Raw genomic sequence first — 16,757 nt, forward strand, 5'->3', positions numbered from 1 at the left:
GGAACTGTTGGGGGGGCAGGGCTAGCTGGAAGTCACTGGCCATGGGACCTGAGGATCAGACGCCTGGCCCACTTTGTATTCTCTGTTTCGTACAGAAGTACAGAGCAGATAGATGTGTCACACTGCTACTGTCACGTCTTCTCTGCCACGATGGACTGTGTGCCTTCATAAACTGCCAGCTATGAACAATCCCTGCCCTGTTTAAGGGCGGCGTTGTCATGAGTTTTGTCCCAGGAAGGAGAAATGTAAGGAATACAGTGTGATGCTTCCTGTATGGAATGTAAGGAATACAGTATGGCTTCCTGGTCATAGAGCCAGACACTGGAGCAGTAGTGTCCAGGGCCTGGGTGGGAGGAGGGCTTGGAAGAATACTGTTCAAAAGATAGATTCACTATGGGGTGAGGAGACACTGCACAACTGCACAACACTGTGAATGAAACTAAACCCTACACCAAAACATTGTTAAAATGGTAACTTGTATGTTATGCTCAATTCACTGCAACAATAGAAAGAATAGTGTTATGGAGGTAGAAATAAAGGAGAGAACAGTAAGCTGTCCTTAACCTAAGTTACTCAGTGTGCGCGCGGATGGGTAGTTTTACTGGTCCTGGACATTTCCAAAGAATGTCTGAAGAGTATCAGAGTCTTATACTTTTGATAAATAAACTAGGCTTAAGAAAAGATTTGGGCCATCATATGGTAGCGTTTTCAGCAGTCATAAGTCACCAAAATCCCTTTTGTCATACCAGAATTTACACCTTCCAATCTGCTGCTCCCACCTGTCACACACGTCCTCTCTCTCTCTCTCTCTCTCTCTCTCTCTCTCTCTCTCTCTCTCTCTCTCTCTCTCTCTCACACACACACACACACACACTCCCCGTTGGTAGTACCAATGGCAGTAGGCATTGACAATTCTGGGTAGTTAGGAAAGGGCATCCATCCCTATAAGCAGGAAAGCCCTCAGCTGCATGCAGGGAACAGAGAAGAGGGATTTCCATTTCTGTCTGCCTTTCAGCTGGGAAGTTTCTGTAGTGGGTGATGTGCACATCTGCTCATGTGGCTTTAGCCACTCTTTCCAATTAGGACAATGTTGTATTTTATAGACCTTATATTACATAGAGTGTGGTGATGGTGCCTGTAAATCCCAGCACTTGAGAGGCACAGGACAGAGGATCACGAATTCAAAGCCAGCATGGACTAAGTAGCAAGACACTGCCTTTCAAAATTACAAAATAAGCGACTAAAGATACAAGGTATTTTTTTTTTTTAAACTTAATGCAGCTTCCTGAAACAGCTTTCTCTGAAAATCATACTGTTCTTTACAATTGCTCAAGCAAGATCTGTTTTTTACAATTGTTTTATGGATGTTGTACAGCTACTTTTCTTCCTCACTGCTGGTGGCTATTTCACGACCACAAGGACATGCAGGCGTTCTGGGTTCCTGAACTCTGACCATCCATCTCAGAATGCCCTAAGAGATTGGACAGAAGGGGAAAGGCTGTTTTCTCTATTTCCTGCTCATCAGCTGGTTGCTGGCAACACAAGTCATGTATTAAGGGATGGGCATCTCTGGACCTGCTCTCCAATGTTGGTCCACCATCATCAGTCCAAAAACAGTTGTACAGTCAACAAGGCATGTGATTTCAGGGAAGTAGGGACTGGTGAGATGGCTGCTTAGCATGTATGAGGACGTGTGTGTGTGTGTGTGTGTGTGTGTGTGTGTGTGTGTAAATAAGCAGACCCCTGGAGGTTTCCGGCCAGCCATTCCACCAAATCTGTGAGCTCCAGGTTCGGTGGGAGATATCTCAAAACACAAGTTAGAGAATGACAGTGGAAGATACGTGACCTCAACCTGTGATCTCCACATGCACTCATACACATGTACATGTACATATATGCAAAACAAGCAAAGAGGTAGAAGTAATGACTTCAAGAAGCATGGTTCATGTGCCCTAGGCTCTATACTGCCTTGGTTTTCAGGGTTGGGGCAGCAGCCAGGGCCTCAATCTGTAAGCAGGCAAGCGCCCTGCCACCTGGTCTCAGCCACAGTCCTGCACTGATGGGATGTTTAGAACAAGGTGTTGCATATATCACACCCTGACATGTGATTATTTGTAATTGTAAGTGATAGGTTCATCTGGAAAAGTAGAATAACCAGGTAATGCTGAGCAAGGGTTTCAGGCTTTAGTTTCTTATCCATACACACGGAAAGGTACTAGGGTGGAGTATGCAGATAAGACAGAGGAGATCCAGCCAGGTAGTTCAGACTTTGAGACAGACAGGAAAGCATAAACAAGTTTTCTCCTCAGCTCTGCTGTCTCTGAGTTATAGTCAATTTTCCAATGCCCTCCAACCATTTACCACATAGCTAGATAATATAGTGCCTTCAGCATCTAATCCTGAGGGAGTATACAATTAGGCCTTTCCTTTGTTCCCCATATCCTGTGTAAATGAGTCCCAAACCTTGGTAGGCTCCCAGACCTTAGCACAACTGACTCCATGATGGAATTGTCATCCAGGCCTTAAAACTCAGCACATAGACATAATACGAAACAAAACAAAAACAAACAACAAACCAAAAAACCCTAATCTATCAAAGTCCACAGTTCTGGGAAAGTCTCCAAGTGTGCCAACCTTGCTTTTTGGCTTCTGTAGTTCTGTTTCTGGCTAACTGTTCTTGTTAACTGAAGTGTGTCAATCCAGGACATGTTTGTACTTAAAGGCTCACCCTGGGAAAGGCTCAGGGCTACACTGGGATCCCAAGAACCAAGTGTAGCTGCTGAACTCTAATAAAGACTTTCTATTGGCTGGGGCCCTTGTCCCAGCAGACTTCTCTGGTGGATAGCCCACACATGTTACCTGGACCTTAGGTGAGTGCACTGAGTCACGTATGCAGCTGCCTGTGTAAGATAAACCTAAGCGGGTGCTGACTGCTTATCTGCAACTCATAAACCTTAGATGCACCGAGGCCTTGTTACCATAAAGCTCATGGGGAAATTTGGTAGATTCCATGGCAGGCTAGGGTGACTGAGGCAGAGGGACAAATATGACAGGCAGACAGAGCTTTGTGAGACGTTTTTTATTAGAAAAGGTAAGAGGGAAAGAAAAAGGTAAAGAGACAGAAAGACAAGAGAGAGTACAGAAAAGGGAGACAGGAAAAGTCCTACCTGCCCCAGGGAAGCAGCAGGAAAGTGAAAGAGAAAGTGTAAGTGGGCAGGGGTCTTTCTTTTAAAGGGGTCCTTTGCACCTACGTGCTGACCAGGGTACTGCCTGATTGCATTCTGTCAGGTGACAGGGGCAGGCCAGTATAATGCCTGAATCCTTACACTTCTTTCTCTTGAAAATGCTCCATCATATTTTATTCTCTACAGCAGTGGCTTTGTTTCCTTCAATTTGCTCAATTTTAGTTCTGTTTTGAGGAAGAACAAGGCAACACGGCCGTGAATGTTTTCCCTGGATAGGCTTGTTCTGCCCAGGCTGCCAGCCAAAGAAAATAGACATGACTCAAGAACCATCATCACACTGCTACCCTTTGGCTCACAGGCTTTTTCTTTTCTTTTCTTTTCCCTGTAGGCAAGGGTGAAAAAGTTAGAGGTGGTGAAATCTCTATCCTCCAGGGCTCCCCTGTAGCTCTGTGACTGCATGCATTGTTGATGCAGCAGAAGTGTGGGACAGGTGTGGCCAGGCAATGCCCTGTGGGAACGAACCACAGCAGAGCCAAAAAGTATATGACACCAAGAAAACAAGTTTAAAAAACACGAAGACTGAGGTCCTCCAGGTGAAGCAGCCAGGACTCTGAGAGGGCAGGAAGCTTGCTCTGCTGGTGAGCACACCTGTAATCCCAGCACTCAGAGACCACCATTGGAAGACAGTGAGTGAGCCACACAGAGAGATGTAGTCTCAGTAACAAAACAAGGGTGGATAGTACTGTCTGCTCTGAAGTGGTGTCTTCAATCCTGTTGGCCAACAAAAAGTCTGACTTTCTATATTAATACACCAGGTCCGAAGCTTTGAATTTAGGTACTTTTTTCAGCCATTGAGAGGCTGCTAGATGGGAAGTCTTTTGTTTGTCTGTTGAGATCAAGCATGCCTGGCTTTTTTCCCCCCCCTCCTGAGTGTAAAGTTGTGTAAGAGAACTCTGAGCTTCTTTACAACTCCATAATATTTATTTATTTATTTATTTATTTATTTATTATGCATTCCTGTTCTGCCTGCATGTATGCCTGCAGGCCAGAAGAGGGCACCAGACTCATTACAGATGGTTGTGAGCCACCATCTGGTTCCTGGGAATTGAACTCAGGACCTCTGGAAGAACAGTTAGTGATCTTAACTGCTGAGCCATCTCTCCTGCCCATAATCCAATAATCTTAAAAATAGGAAACCAGATGAGAAAAAAGAATGAAATCAAGGAAAATGTAGGCTGCTGTTGTGGATTGAGTTGTGTCTCCAGCATACATGTTGGAGTCCTAATCCCAGTCCTCAGACTATTATCGCATCCTTTAGATTTAGCCAGACCAGGGTGAGGTCACTGACACACAGGTAATGTTGGAGTTTATGGGAGTTGAAGGGTGTGGAGGGTGTGGGAGGTATGGAGGGTGTGGAGGGGGAGTTGGAGGGTGTGGACAGTGAGGGGGTACAGGTTGTGGAAGGTGGGGGGGTGTGAGGGTGTGGAGGGTTGGAGGGTGTACAGTGTTGGGTGTAGGGGGTTGAAGGGTTATAGGGTTAACAGTGCTAGAGGTATGAGTGATTGGAGGGTTGAAGGGTTGGAGGGAGTAGAGAACAGGGGTGTTGAAAGTTAGGTACAAGGGGTTGAAGGTTTGGAGCATTTAGTGGTTTGGGGGGTGTGGAGAGTTGCAGGTAGGGTGTGGAGCGTTCAAGGGTGGGAGGATGTAGAGCAGTGGGTCTCACCCTTCCTAATGCTGTGACCCTTAAATGCAGTTCCTCATGCCGTGGTGACCCTGAGCCATATTACATCATTGCTGCTTCATAACTGTAATTTTGCTACTGTTATGAATGAATCATAATCTGTGTTTTCTGATGGTTTTAGGTGACTCCTTGGAAGGGGTTGCTCACCCTCAAAGAGGTCTCGACACCCACATGAGAACCACTGTTGTAGAAGGTTGAAAGTTTAGAAGTATAGTGGATTGGAGGGTGAGGATGGTTGGATGATGCAGAAAGCTGGGCCAATGCAGCTGCATCTAAGGAGGAATTGAGACTTCCAGAAGGAGGAGGTCTGCAGTCACCCCTTCCCTGGCATGTTAGTAGGAAGCAGGGCCTTGCCAATTGATTTGAGCTTTATCCCCTGGAACTGTACGGCAATACATTTTTGTTTTAAGCCATATATCGTGTGGTTAACAGATGTGTCCTGTCAACCGTACAAAACTGGCACAGCAATGGAAAGCCATTAATTCAGTACAGCTATAATCCCGTGTTGGTAAGACCAATGTAAGATCCTCTAAGGATTGACAACGGTCATCAGTTTCTCAGGCAAAACTTCAGAAAAGCTCCTGGGAGACAGACACAGAGCACAAACCCTCACAATTGTCTATGTGACTTTGGGCGACCTCCTAACTATCCTGGAAGCATTCTTCTTCACCTTTAAATAAGGGCAAAGTTTTACCATTAGTCAACAGGGTGTGTCACAACACAGCATGTTGGCACACAACACACATCTCACCTGTGCGGGGTTCCATAGAGGAAGGACCACAGCACCACGGCGCTAATATCTGGTCTTGGATAATATCTGGTATTCCCACTGATATCTGGTGAAGAAGGCATGCTCCAGCAGAGCCCAGTTCCCTCAGAGCCTTTAGCATTGAGAGGTTATCTCATGGTTCACATCTGAGATCTTGTCCAAGGGTCTGTTCTCAGACTCCTGAAGACAGTTTCCATACTCATGCTGCCAAACATGTCTAAGAGGTCACACCCTCCAAATAGGGGAGTTGTGACTCGGACTTGAAGGATGCAGGAGTGGAGCAGCCACCTCAGGATCCAGAAATCTTTCTGAAGCCATAGGCTTTGCCTGATACCACAGTATTGTGTGGTCTTTCTTCCTCCCACAATGGCCTTCCTAGCAAACACATCTTAATGAGTCACTTACCCTCACATCGTCACATTAAACTCTGTCTGCTAAACATCATCCTGTGAAGAGACACCACAGGAAGCTTAAAGGAAGGGCTGACCAGACTGAGCACTCAACTCGTTCACCATTTTAACACATATGATTACGAGTTACCCCTTGTTCACGTGCCTGGTATCAACATCGTATATTCAACTCAAATTCTCATAAAGACAGGCAACTTTGACCTTGTGTTAACTTTCTATCACTGAAACACCTGAAAAATATCAGTCTAATGAAGGAAAAGGTTTATGTTGGTTCACAAGTTTTATCAGCCTCACACTGCAAATGTATAGCCTATAGCCACTCAACCTTGTTGCTTTGGGGCTGTAGCTGAATAGTACATAACTGTAGCACATGCGGTAGAGGAGGCTGCTCATCTCAGGTGAACCAGGCAGCTAAAGAGAGGAAGGGGTCAGGCTAGATATGTAGCACAGAACAGCACTGGCCTAGTACACATGAGGCCCCAGGTTCAAGCTCCAGGATAGAAAGGGGGATGGGATTCCAACAGCACCGTTGTTTTTAACAAAGCCTCAATCGTTCAATTTTCCAATAAAGACTTGGGAGACAGATGCTGGGGTGAGAGCCTGCTAGCTCAGAGAGACAGACAGAACAGATTTTCCTTCTTCAGTGATGCCCTAGAAAACTCTCTCACCTACGAAGTCTCAAACAAACAATAAACAAACAAACATCAAACTGAATGCCCCTCCCTTCTACTTCCCGTCTATCTGTCTTCCTGACTCCCTCTTACTCTCTCTCTCTCTCTTTTTTTCCTATTCACTTCCTGCCAACTTGTTGCTTGCTACATCTCTTGACCTATGGTTGACTTTATTTAACCCTATTTACAATAAACAGAAAGCTCTTGGATTAAAGGTGCGTGCTAGGGCTGAGCCACACTACACCTAGATCAAATATCCTGCAACACATCCTGGCCCCAGTAACCTCAATTTCTTCTACTAAGTCACACCTCCTAAAGGTCACGGAATCTCCCATCAGTGCAAGAACACCCTGGCCTCTGCGGGGACATTCTGTAAGTGAGGGCACAGTGAGACTACTGGACTAGACCATTCTGTGAGTAGGAAGAGTTTGTGGGGGAGCACACTTCTGGGCTGCACCAGGGAGTAGAGTATACCAGATTTGGGGGGGGGGTGTTGTTTTTTTGTTTTGGTTTTTTGAGACAGGGTTTCTCTGTGGCTTTGGACAGATTATCTTATATGATGGTCAGTAGTGTGGGTTCAGATTAACCAGGAAAGAGATGCCCTTGCTGAATAATGGCTTTCCTGGTAACAAAACCCACCTTACCAGATTCCTGAGGAATGCTGAGTTCAGGTCTCTGTTTACCCCAAAATGGCCCAGGCTGTGATCCTAGGACATTGTTGGCATCTGCTTTGAGCCTGACACATTCAAAGTCTAAATTATAGCAATTCTTACAACATTACATTTTACTTTTTTGTTTGTTTTTTCAAGACAGGGTTTCTCTGTATGGCCCTGGCTGGCCTGAAGCTCCCTCTGTACAAACAGGCTGGCTTTGAACTCAGAGATCCACCTGCCTCTGTCTGTCTCCACCATACAGCTACATTTTAGATTTTTAAAACTATGTCTGTCTATTGAATTTGTGTATGTGTGTACACACACACACTCCATGTGTGTAGAGATCAGTTATCTCCTCACACCATGGGGGTCCCAGGGATCACACTCATGTCGTCAGAGGGAGTGCTTTTACCCACGGAGCATCTCACTGTCCACCAGCATTGTATTTTAAACGGACACAAATTCTTTCCCACTAAGAGGTATTGTCTTTGTCCCTCCTCAAGAGTAGAGCTCTTTGGAGAGAAACTTGCTTAGTTTTGATGATACTAAATGCAAGCCCTGAATGTTCTAGAATTTCCTTTCCCAGGTGTTAATGTCAAGCTGTGGGGTGAAAGGAGCTAGTGAAAGGATCCAGAACCTTGCTTTTATATGTAGTCTGATTATCTCTTTATTGTAGCTCAAGTATTTTTAGCTCACTTACATTTGATGTACTTAATATAATTGGACTTGAATTGTCACTTTTCTATTTGTTCTTCATTTTACTCATCAGGATTTTACTTATCAATTTCTTTTTTCTTGAAGTCTTAGGCTTAATAAAATCCTTGACTAAAATTAAAATCTCCGATGCAGGGGAGTTAGAGGGATGGCTTAACAGTTAAGAACATATAGTGTTCTTGTAGAAGACCCAAGTTTGAGCCCCAACACCATGTCACCTCTTACTCCAGATTCACAGGGTTCTAACCACTCTGGCCTTTGTGAAAAAATGTACTCATGTGCACACACTGCTCCCCTCTACACAGAAACAGATGCAAGAAATGTAAATCCTGTGTTTTGTTTGGTTTTGTTCTGGAACTCACTCTGTAGACCAGGCTGGCCTTGAACTCAGAGATCTGCCTGCTTCTGCCTCTGAGTGCTGGACCTTTTGTTTTGCTTTGTTGTTGTTGTTTTGTTTTTTGTTGTTTTTAATCTCAGAATTTTCTAGGTAATTTAAATTATGGATTTTGAACTTAATTTTTAAAAATTAAGTCTAGGCTCGATTCTGGGTTTGAAATCCACCAATCTCTGAGCTTGAAAACCCACCAATCCCTGCACTTGATCCAAGCTCAGTACTTGAAATTCCCATCCCGGAAATCTCCACCCTCTGAAAATTCTGTCCCCAAAAAACCCTATGTAAAGTTCCCTGCTGCTTCTCTCCCAAGCAGGGGCAGTGCCCTCTTGTGTCTCTCCCAATAAAGCTCTCATGTGAGGTTTGTTGTGCAGTATGACTTTGTGGTATTCCTTGGCTCCCAACTGCCAGGGTGCCTTTCCCCTCAAAGCTGCACTTCTACTGGGGAAACTTTTCCTCTCAGAGTGGTAACACGTACCATGTGTTTTGCCAGCTAGCATGTATGTATGTATGCTGTAAGTGTGCCTGGTGCCTAAGGAAGCCAGAAGACATCAACTCCCTTGGAACTGAAGATGGTTGTGAGCTACTGTGTGAGTGTTGGGATTTGAACCTGGATCCTCTAGAAGAGCAGCAAATGTTCTTATCCACTGAGCCATCTCTCCATTCCCTGTGAACTTAATTTTTGTTCTAGCATGTTTTCTGTACTATACGTGACAATGCTTATGAAGTCAGAATCAGGTTGGATCATATTTAATTGAAATCTTCAGAAGTTATTTGGGTGTTGACTGAAATGGTGATTTTGTTGTTGTTGTTCCGTTTTTGATGCAGGGTGTAACTGAGGATGTGCATTATTGCATAACAGTTTCCTGAGATTAAAACTTTGATCCTTAAGGAAGCTCCTTAAGACACAGAGTGTTAAAGGGGAAGTGAACCCACGGGACTTTTACAGGGAGATGATACAACAGGATCTTCTAAGGGGAGGTAAAAGATTCCATCCACTGTGCAGCTCCTTAAGCTCGGGAAGTAAACAATTTAATGTCTCCAGGAAGTCCCTCAAACTGACCAAATTCGCTAGGCAGATCCCTTCCCAAGCATACATAAGCAGTAAGGAGTGCTAAGAGACACCCTGAGACAAGCTGAGCTGACTGGAAGAGGCTCACACCAACTGAACTACATGGAAAGGACACCCTCCAATGTATTGAACTGTCTGCAGCTTACAAAGTATGCTCCAGGTTTTGTGAATTATCACTGATGATGGTGTGGAATTTGTTGATGTGGCTGTCTTTGAGTTATTTCTAGTCTTGTAAGTAGCCCCAATAAAACTTCGTTTCACCAAGTTGCACTTTGGTGATATCCTTACTTTGGTCCATCATTGGTTTTCTATTTGGAGTAACTAGATGTTTGCCATGTCTTCAAGGAATAGTGTCACATGACAACCATGATCCTTCTTGGTGTTGGAATTATGTAGTTCATAGCTGTGTACTCCCTATTCCAACCTTGTAATGCCCTCTTTAACATTCATTCATTCATTCACTCATTCATGTAGGAAGAGAGCAGTCTGAAAGAACTCATTTCTCTCCTTCCACCATGTGAGTCCCAGGTATAAAACTCAGGTCATTAGTCTTGGCATAAAGTGGATTTACTCTCTAAACCAGAATAATTTTTTAAGCTGTTATTATGTGAAGGTGTTTCTGATAAGCCCTTGTAACGTTGCTGAAGAGATGATTCAGTAGTTGAGAACACAGTAGCTGCTCTTGGAGAGGACCCTGATTTAATTCCCAGCACCCAATCCGTGATTTACAGCTATCTATAACACCAGTCTGTTCTAGGGGATCCAACAGGTATGCACATACATGCAGGCAAAGCATTCATCCACATACAGTAAAATAAATACAAACAAAATTTTTTAAAGATCCATATAAAAGAGACTCTACACAAGCAAGAGATCAAAGCTCCTGGTGATTGAGTAACCATAACCATGGGAAAGATGACAAGTTAAAATGGAGGCAATTAACATTTATTGGTTCCTGGCTACGTTCCCAGCAAATTCCAGCAGAGTGAATATAAGCTCAGGAGAGATGCAGCCCTCACAAGGAGATCAAGGCTGATGGGAAAATGCACCTGCAGGCCCTGTATCACCATTATGGAGAACAATATGGAGGTCCTGTGAAAACCTAACTAGCACAATCTCATGATCCAGCTGTCTCACTTCAGGCACATGGCCAAAGGGCATGCCATGAGCATATTGCAGAGACACCTGCAGACCCATGTATCCTACAGCACTGTTCACAGGATAGCCAGGATAAAGAATCACTATAGCCACTGGTGGATGAATGGTTAAAGAAAAGATGTGCACAACAGAATGGCACCCATCAATAAAAAGAATGGCATCATATCATTGCAGCAGGATGGATGGAACTGGAGGCCGATGTGTTATAAAATGATCCAGATACACAGAGAGAAATACCGTGTTCTCTCTCACATGAGAAAGTTAAAATTAAGAAAAAAATTATGTTTTTAATTGTTCAAAACTAGTGTTGACTAGAAGTTGAGGAGGGGGGCAGTGTAGATGGATATTGGGTAACGGGTACCCAAACAGCAAGGTAGAGTAAGAGGGAAAGAAGTTTAAGTGACCATGGCTTATGGTATATATTATATATATTATATCATATATTTGATGGAAAACTGGGAGTGTGTGGAGCAATCTTTGTATGCTGTAAATATGTATTACTGTCATTGCTTAATGAAGATCTGACTGGCTTATAGCTAGCTGGGCAGAAAGAGATTGAGTGGGACAGCCAGACTAGGAGGATCCTGGGAAGAAAAAGGCTGTCTCAGGAGAAGTTGCAAGATGTCAAGACTCAGGGGAAGTAGCATGGGCAGTACGGAATAAAGGTAATAAAGTCACATGGCAGCATGTAAATGAATAGAAAATAGAAATGGGTTAATTTAAGTTTTAAGAGCTATTAGTCACAAGCCTAAGCTATTGGCTGAGCATTTATAATAAGCAATAAATCTTTGTGTGATTATTTAGGAGCTGAATGGTGGGACAGAAAAGTCCGACTATAAGCGAGGATCTCAGAGGCTACAAAGAGAAAAGAATTGAGCTGGAAATGCTAATTATCCTCCTGTGATCAACTTTCCTCACTGTCTAAACTCTTAACACCTTCTCTAAAATAGAGTTGAACCTCATGGGCTTTTTAAAAGAATCATGGGATGATCCCTAAAAGTTTCTGATTGGACACATTGACAAGGAGGTGATCAGCTGGTATCACGAATGACCCATACTCTAGAAACTTCCATACCAGTCCCCATGTAATTTCCAAGAGAACAAAATCTGGCATACCACAGTTTAAATAGAAAAAATGGTGAGCATACTCCCATAAATATGCCATCATGAATATTCATAAAAACTTTAAATTCCACCCATAGAATCCTATGGGCAGCTACTAATCCCCTTCAGAGCAGCCTGCTTTACCTTTGTCTGCAGTATAGAAGAGTCAACTCTAGGGATGCCTATACCTGTGCTCTCAGTTGAGTCTTCCTCTCTTCCTGATGTCCTCTACTACTACTTTTTAGTCTGTTAAACTTGTCTTTGGGGGGTTCAGCAAGATGGCTCAGTGGGTAAGACCCACATGGTGGCAGAGGAAAAGCAACTCCTGAAAGTTATCCTCTGCCATCACACATAGGTGTACACACACACACACACACACACACACACACACACACAAATGCCCATTTCTTAAAACGAGATTTTTAAGATTTATCATGCATACAGTGTTTTGCCAGCATATATGCCTGCAGGCTGGAAGAGGGCACCAGATGTCATTACAGAAGGTTGTAATCCACCATGTGGTTAATGTGAATTGGACTCAGGACCTTTGGAAGAGCAGCCAGTGCTATTAACCACTGAGCCATCTCTCCAGCCCCACAAGTGTAATTTTTTAAAAAGTCTTTTAGCTGTTTGTGCCTGCCAGGAGGATCTCTGTGAGTTCAAGGCCAGCCTGGTCTATGTATTGAATTCCAGGCCAGCCATGGCTACATCAATGTCGTTTAATAAACGGCTTCTTCAGTGAAGGGCTTGCTGTTCCAGCTGCTAAGCAAGGCAGCTGCAAGGGTGGGGCAGGCATGAGGCCCTCCTGGAGCCTTGAAGAGTACAGCCTTCCTAGGCCATGTTTGATTTCTGTTTAGTGAGTTCTATTCCGGACTTCTGGCCTCCAGGCTTTAGCGAGTCTACTGTGTGCACTGTTTATGCTATAGTAAGGAGGCACACACATCTACATTAAAAAGTTAAGCCAAGGTTTCTCCTTAAGCAGCCACTCAGCCTTATTATCATCATTCTCATATGAGACACTTGACCTGCCAAATACCTGGAAACGCTCTTGTTCCAGTGGTATTAGGAAGCTCTGAGAGATGTTTGCTTGTTTGAGACAGTCTTACTGTGTACTTCTGGCTAACCCAGGACTCAAAGAGATCCACCTGCCTCTGTCTCCTCAGTGCTGGAACTACCTCACCAAGCACCCACTAGGTTTTGTTTTACAAGATCGAGGTGGTGCCTGTGAGGTAGCTCAGTGGGTAACAGCATTAAAGTTTGACAATCCAAGTTCAACTCCCAACCTGGGACCCTTGTGAAGGTTGAAGGAGAGAACCGACTGCCTACGTTGTCCTCTGATTGCCACAGGTGTGCTTGTACACATATCATCCACACACAATAAAATAAAACTTGCCACAAGTTAAGTGCCTGAGGGCACCGGTAAAGGTGCTTCATCCATTTTGACATGGCATGGGATGGAATGCAGTTTCTCAACAGAACCCCTATGTCTCAGCACTAGAAATGCCACAGCTAAAGGTGGGCACTCAAGGAACGCTGTCATCAGCCTTTCCAGGGCAGGTTTTGTATGGCAGTCACATCACTGCCTTCCATGATACATGTAGAGACTTTCAGTGAATGAAAACCCAGGCTAGACTCTGGTCTACAGAGTTAGTTCCAGGACAGGCACCAAAACAATACAGAAATACAGAGAAACCCTGTCTGGAAAAACAAAAGCAAAAAAAAAAAAAAAAAAAAAAAAAAAAAAAAAAGCAAAAAAAGCTCAGAGGCAAAAACATACCTAAAGAGAAACAGGATAATCTAAGTTAGGAAAGCTGGCTAGAAACAAGCCAAACTAAGGCCAGGCATTCCTAAGTAAGACTAAGTCCCCATTTATTTATTTGGGAGATGGGTAGCAGGCCTTCAAAGAATTAAAAAAAAAATTACACACATATAGCTGAAGATGACCCTGAACTTCTGATCTTCCCATCTGTATCACTCAAGTGCTGGATTACAGGCATGTGCCACCACACCTGCTTTTAAACCTTGGTTTTTGAGACATAATCTCTCACATGATGAATCTGGTGCTTGCTGTTTTGGCTACACTGGGGCAAGGAAGCCTATCCCACCCCACCCCCATGTTGGGTTACAGATCTGACCCATAGGTGCTGAGGATCTCTACTCAATAAGTTATCCTCCAGCCACCCCATTTTCAATATAAATAGTAGCAAACTATTCTGAATTTCACCCTTTGGGTTCAGTACGTCTTGTAGGTGGTTCCAAATAAGTGCATTAAGATTGAGCCTTTGGGGACTGGGGAGATAGTCCATGTAAAAGAGCCAGGTTGGCACCGTGCCTTTACAATCCCAGCACCAGAGAGGCAGAAGACAAGCACATCCCTGGCACTGGCAAGTTCCAGGACCATAAGAGACTGTCTCTAAACACACACACACACACACACACACACACACACACACACACACACACACACGAAAGAGAAAAAGATCAAGTTCCTCTTTCCTCCATTGTTTTTCCTTACACCAAACACCAAACTCAGTTATTTCCAGTTCTTTGGTCTATTCCCAAGAATGCCAATATCAAGGCCCTGAGCAAAAAGCCCAGGAAAGTCAAAGCTGTTAAGACCAGGCTTAGGTTTACATAATAACTGGATCTTACTTTCTTGTCTCTGGCATCTCCCAGAGTAATCTCCAACAGCAGCTGTGGTAGAAAGTACTAGATGAGATGGCAGGCTTGCCAGAGCTTGGCCCTGAGGCTATTTGTGCCCTGCCTAGCAGAGGGAGGCAGCCGCTAGCACCAGTCTCTCTCTGTGTGGCCTTGGATTCCCACCGGGCCTGTCTGCACTGTTCCCACTGAGAGATCACAATTCAAGCCCACCCCACCTCCCCCAACAGGAGCCATCAAAGGCTGGACCCACGAGTGTCTCTCAGAGCCATGAAGACAGTCAGGGACACCCTTGGGATTCAAGGGAACAAGCAGATATTTGAACATGCACTCACAGAGGCAATTTTTCCCCTGGTAAGGTCAGGTTATGTTAAAGATACAGCATATCTTTGCTAGGCGATTATCTGGAGAATGCAGGGCAGGAACCAGCTGCCTTATTCTGAAGGGGCCTGTAGCAAACATTTTAGCCTCTGTGAGCCATATGATCTGTATGCTCACAACTCAGCATTGTGCCATGAAAGATCAAGCAGTACATACACCAATAAAATGTCATTCATAACAATAGCTGCCATTCAGACAGCTGTCCCAAGACCTCTACTCTGTGCACAGTGGTTAAAAAGAGAGTTAATGTTAGGCCTCCTCTCAGCTAGTGAGGTGTAAAAAATAAAAACTCATGTCTTTATTTGATAAACATTTCCATGGTATTGAAGCAGGAGAAAATTGTGGAGATGGATGCCTCAGAGATGAACTAGGAAATGGGACAAACACAGCCTGCAGCCCTTAGTCTACCTGAGTTTCATCCAGCCATGGGAGCAAGCTCAGAAAAGTCCAAGTTATAGAAACCTGGGAGAGGTGGGCACTATATTAATAACCCATATAAGGTCACTGCAAACTCTCCTACCCTCTTCTGTCCCTTCTTGCCTTGGCCACAGGTGAAGAATTAATAAATATCTTCTTTCCAGTAATCCATTGCAAAGAGGCACAGGAACGGGGAAATTTGGCGACTGCCCTCTAGACTCAGATCTGCACCTATTCAACTGTAGTCCAATTGTTCATAAGAGTTATCTCAACGACCCTAGAAGCTGGCACAATTATCTTCTGTGGCCTTAACTGTAAAAAGTGGCCGGGAGCCCTGACTAGGGTCACAGAGTGGTAAATGCAAACTGGATCTGAAGGTGCTTAGCTGATGCTCTTTGCCACGGCCTCTACTGTGGAGAGAACAGGTGTCCTCTGTGGAGAACAGCCAAAGTGCTCGGTGATCTGCCTCAGGCTGGAGGTAGCAGTGAGGCACAGAGAGGTAAAAAGGACTCTGTCCCACCTTAAGGGGCTGCAGCCTGTGGGGAGGTGTTAATGCAAAGGGGCAACACACACACCAAGTTGGGAACTCAGAACTAAAGCTCATTCCACTTACAGGCAGGTCAAGAAGGAACAAGTCACCTATGGATAGAAAGGTCAGAAAGTGGCAATTTGGAGAGGCACAGGGAAGCCTCTGCAGCCCTGGGGAGGGCCCTGACCTTTATCTCAGCATCTGATGTACCCAGGCAAGAAGTCAGCTAGCAAGCACAAAACACCAGAAGCGTTTCAAGGCTCTATGAACACAGGCTTTGGGAGCTGGCAGGTGTGGGCCAGGTGGGGCAGAGGGTGCAGCTCCCTGGGGTCTCTCTCCTCTAGGAGGCTGCCCCCACCCTTACATCTGCGGCCCATCCCATTCCCTCAGAATCCTCCGTGGGGAGGAATTGAGTTTGGACAATGGCACAATGAGCCACTCTGCAAGGCAGCCTAACTTCCAGGCCTTTCTCATAAAGCAGTTTGGGCTGGTCTGGGATTCTTGACACAAAGCCTGGTTAGACATGGACCCACAAAGGAGCCATACATCTAGAGTGGCCCACTGAAAGGGAGAGGAAGACCTGTTACCAGCCTAGACTCAGGCCAGCAGAACCCATCCCTGACCTTACCTTTAGCCCCGCAAGGGGAGACCTGACTGTCAGCTCCTTCATGTAGGGTCCTCTTGGGATCCCAGCACCTTGCATAGGAAGGTTTAGCAGGTCAGTGGTAGAATGTGAGAAGTGAGATATGGAAACTCATGAGCCTGTGCTCTGGTGCTGAATGGTACCTTTAAGTTTGGTTCTGCACATTCTCCCTGAAGGAAGGGAAACTCTGTGCTCACTTCCAGCTCAAGTCCCGCACTGTCACATTTCTGACGAGAAAGCCAGTCTCCCTGAGTTGGAGGA

Source organism: Phodopus roborovskii, unplaced genomic scaffold (genome assembly GCF_943737965.1).
Source record: "Phodopus roborovskii unplaced genomic scaffold, PHOROB, whole genome shotgun sequence".
Classification (NCBI taxonomy): Eukaryota; Metazoa; Chordata; class Mammalia; order Rodentia; family Cricetidae; genus Phodopus; species Phodopus roborovskii.